Source organism: Rhinopithecus bieti, unplaced genomic scaffold, assembly GCF_001698545.2.
Source record: "Rhinopithecus bieti isolate Rb0 unplaced genomic scaffold, ASM169854v2 scaffold_13313, whole genome shotgun sequence".
Classification (NCBI taxonomy): Eukaryota; Metazoa; Chordata; class Mammalia; order Primates; family Cercopithecidae; genus Rhinopithecus; species Rhinopithecus bieti.
Window position 1 is genome coordinate 94975 of NW_016807444.1, and position 4830 is coordinate 99804.

At 31.0% G+C, this 4830-nt stretch overlaps 1 long non-coding RNA gene across 1 annotated transcript in view; it reads right to left on the reverse strand.

The window, feature by feature from the left end:
* Positions 1 to 4508, reverse strand: part of LOC108535759 (uncharacterized) — a 94407-nt gene extending 89899 nt beyond the window's left edge. Inside the window, exon 1 of the long non-coding RNA XR_001887319.1 lies at positions 4421 to 4508. This is a non-coding gene — a long non-coding RNA (uncharacterized LOC108535759). The remainder of the gene's footprint in view (positions 1 to 4420) is intronic.
* Positions 4509 to 4830: the final 322 nt, after the last annotated feature.

The following is a 4830-nucleotide window of genomic DNA, read 5'->3' on the forward strand; positions in this document are numbered from 1 at the left end:
CCCCCCATACTTTTGATGTTTTATGAACGAACTGAAATTTCACTTGGATAGGGGCACCAGGAGAACTTGCCATGAGTTCTTTTGACTTTTCAGGGGCAGAGACTGGTAATTATATCCAAAAACCAGTGTGACTTTCATAAATGGAGGCAGTAATTCACTGAGTAATCACAATCTAATGTTCCTTTGAGATGATAAGGGCCCAAGAAAAGATATAACTGTTAATTTAAGCCCTGACTAAAAGTACATTGCTTTGTAACAAATTGATTTATCTTTTGTCTGTTATTTTTATTCCTTTACAAGCTTTCCATGTTTTATTCTTTGGGGTGGTTTCCATATCTTATATGAGAATAATTTTGTATTACATTTTGAAATACATACAAACTTCTTTTCCCCTTTGAAACAGATGAGTCTACAAATGCTTCCACTTCTGCTTCTGAAACCGACCTTGACCTGAAACTGATCCACTCTCCTTTTAAAAGTCCCCCAATTTATACCTCTACTTGAAGATTTCTTTGCTCCAGATCCATGTTTCTAATCTGTATGCCTGAAAGAATTACTAGCACATTCCCAAATGCACTGAGCTTTATCATACTTTTGCACAATCCTTTTTATGTTTGTACCTAGGAAGCTCAATAACGCTAGGTAGAAATTATAAAACCAAGCAGATTCATTATCATTAATCTCAAAAGGGCACTCAAACTTACTTAGCAAGGCAACATTTCTACATCAAGCTTGCGTTCCCACTCCTGGTAAAAAACTATTTTTCACTTTTCTCTCAGTCTTAAACTTTCTCTCCCACCCATCCTCATCTTATACACACATTTTCATTTGATGGCCTTGCTAGATGCAGCATTACTAACGTAAAAGTATTAAACTTGAGCTTTCTCACCTTCCCATCACAAAGTATGTAGGCCTAGCAGTATCTCTTCTCCACTTCTCTATCTTCCCTTCTATTAGATTGAAAATAATTCCACACTACCTGTCTTTGGGATCCCATTTATTTTCTCCTACAAAATTATGTTTCTTTACCTCTACCCTCTCTTTCAATGCCACCATAGATTTCTCTCTATAGAATTACTTACATCAACCAATAAACATGCTTTGATCTCTTGATTCTCTGAAAATAAAGTCTCTTGATTTCCTAATGACTACATAAATGTCCCATTATTTCCCTGGTTTATATAACTTGATGTCACCAAACTGTAAACTATCTGAACTGCCTTTATTCACTCTTCAGCATTTTTAAGTTGATTTTCAACCTCTGTCATTCCACTGAAATCACTCTTGTCAACAACCTTCATGTTGTCAAATTCAAAAGACAGTCTTCTGTCCTCCATGCTCAATTTTTCAATAGCCCCTGTTTGCCCTTTAAAAGACTTCTTCTTTTGCTTCAGTTACCCTTTTAGGTATTGTCATATTCCTCTGGTCCCTCATGAGCAGGATTTGGCAGCTCCTTGTATTCTATCAGTTTGCCAAACAGATATTTGAGATGACATTACAACTTCTCTTGTCTTTCTACTTATTTAAAGTGATGTTATCTACATATAATTTTTTAAAGAAAATGATGTTTAACATTTTTTATAATATGTATATGTCTATGGTTCCCTCATATCTCTGAATTTCAATTATGTTCAACTAATCACTTAACATATCTGCCTAGAAATCTCTAAATATTCTAAAATGTACAACTTCAAAACTGAACTCTCAATTTTTCTCCAGAAATTTCTGGATGTTCACACTTTATTAAACATTATAATTTACTCCATCTTCATGTTGTTCAAACCCTGAAAATTGAGTCTCATCCTTAATTATTTCATTTTTCTTACTCTCCACATCAAATTTTCATGGGATATTAAAGCTTTCATCTTCAAAAGATATCTTGAATCTGTCTCGTTCTCTGCCAACCGCCATAGTCCAAATCTCCACTGTCTTTCACCCAGGCTACTGAAGAAGGCTAACTAAAATTTAGGTTTTCTTCAATCACTGAGCTAAAATAGAAAGCCTGATCTACTGAACATGTAAATTGGATCAGGTCACTTACAAATCTTTACAACTTCCCTTCACAGGCAGGTGAGCTAAATGAGTAAGGAAGCCTATGTGTACACGTGACAAGCCAGGGAGATCCTGCCCAGCCTAGAGAGAGAAGTTGTTAATTGGTTCTGAGCAGATGTTACTCTAAAAAGTATGCAGGTTTAAGTTGCCAAACATAATAAGAGAATACCAAAATGTGTGTGTGTGTGTTTGTATAATTTTCTGAGTTTTAAATGTTGCCTCCATTAAAAAAAAAAAAAAAAACTATGTATTTAAAACAAAGCATATCTTCAGTCCATATTAGGCTGAATGGCTGCCGATTTACTTTCTCTGCCACAAATATTTGGTTTCTTTTTATTTCCTCTACTTCATTCTATTCTTTTCTCCTATTTACGCTCTATAATTGAGTTTCACTGAACTCTATTTTGTGGAACAGGTCATCAAGCACTTTCTTTTCAGGCTATTCCTTCCGGCTGGTGGAACACATATATTCTTCCAATATCCATGGGAATAGGACCTTCTTAAATTATGTGGGTACACACCTTGAGACATCTTTATTCTCTGTCATAGAATCTTACTATTTTCTTTTGGACTTCTGAGTAGTTTTCTAAATTTGTGATTACATCTGAATGGCTTGAAATCTATTGCACTTGAAGGTAATTTAGCTCATTATATTACTATCACATTTTATTATTTTTGAGTTGATTTCTAGTAAATCATTAATCTAATTTGCAAGTCGTTGGACCAAGTAAATATTAATGTCATCAGTAATATTGTACATGCTATTTTGTAATAGCAGGTTGTATTAATAGAGTACTTATTTTGTCAAAAGCTCTGTGATTACTATGAAGCATAAGTTATCTTATGTGATCTTCTCCTCAACCAAATAAGATATACATTATTATTCTCAATTTTAGAACTGAGAAAACTAACTCTTGCAGAAGACAAGATAATTTATTTCAGGGATATAATCTGAATGAAATTTGTTTGACTTTAAAGCATAATACGTTATAATATAGTGATTAAAACGTCAGGTTTTGGAGTCTGCAAGTAAAGAGTTCAAATCCCAGTTCCATCAAATTATTAGCCAGGTAAACAAACTTCAGTTTTCTCATTTAAAATATAGGGATAAAATAGTAAGTGCTTATAAGATTTTATAAGAAATAAAAAATACTTGGAAAAAAGAAATATTTAATTGCTTATCACTTTGTGGTCTATAAGATATAATCATTAGTCATTAAGACTCAAATATTTAGTTGATTTTAATAAAATTAGTAAAATAGGTAAAAGTCTGACCAGTCCCCAAATCTTTTGAATTTCTCTTTAGTGTGTTTCTTCAAACACTATTATCTGTATTAAGTTTTGAGAGTGGTTAAAGTTACGTAAACATTTTAGAAAATTACAATTGTGTTTGTGTGGAAGCTGTATTATTGTTTTCCACTCCAAGTATAGCAAAATGTAACCTTAAGTTATTCTGAAAGATTCATGGGGAAAATTTATTATAGGTCTATATTCTAAGAACTATTTTTTTTTCTTCATGGGGATATTCTTTAGAGTATCATTTGTGCTTTATACAAATAATATGAATAAGTAAAAATAAAAAATATGTGGTATCTGTAACTATAAACATTAGCATCAATAATTGAAAATAAAATTTTCAATTTTCAATAAAATTGAAAAAATAGGTATTTGTGAGTTTTCGTGAGATTATTATTTAATGTTTTGATAGGCTTTTTGTAATCTTTTATTTGTAAAATATAGAGAACTAAGGAAAATTCAAGTTTATTTAAAAGCATTATTTGATAGTTATGTAAATTAATGGCTGCCACAGTGTATTACATAAATTCTCTAGGTTGTCTGTTAACTTAATTTTAAATTAATAAATTAATACTAATTTATGACGGACATAAAAATTCTACTCCAGTTAGAATTACACAATACAAATAAGGTGTTTATAGAACATCTGCTGGAAGGTTTTACAGGCATTGCCTCATTTGAAACTCACTATTATATGTGGTAAATATGATTTACATGTTGCAGAAGAAGAAACTCAGGCAAACAGGATAGAACAACTTACCCAATATCAGACAACTAATAAGTAGCAAAATTGGAACTCAAAGTTATGTCTTTAAAATCTAAATCCCATGATTTTTCACTTACTACATGATGAGAAATTAATCATTTAAACTAATAAAAGTGTTCTAATAAAGTTAATGTATTACTTAACTAATCCCTTTAAAATAATTAAATATTATTAATACTAATACATTGATAAAATGCAGTTTGATGACACCAAAACTTCATCTCTATATCATTAGCTATTTTAAACATTTAAATTAAAATAAACCTTGACAAGATAAATAATGAAGTCAATATTTTAAAATATTACCTAAAATCTGATCCGATTCTCTTCCCATTTTCTGGTTCTCCTGGGTCTGGGCATAAATTGGAAGCTGTTTTAATACCTCCCTCATTTACTGCAACAGCAGGGGAAAAAAGAAAAAAGAAACAAAATATATGTGATTAGAAAGTTGATGATATTAATTTTAAAATATACATAAAATGCATTCTTATATTTTGTCACTATAATCACTATCATTTAAGCATTTGTTCAACTACAATTTTATAAACCAATAAAGTAGGCTAAATCATTTTATGAACTAATAAGAAAATAAATTTGCTGTTCATATTCAATAACTTGTACTAGTCTGCATATTAACACATTAATATTTATCACTTTTGTTTTTAGTTTCCATCAAATTGGAAAATCTCTGGAAACACATTCTCAGGGTATCAGTG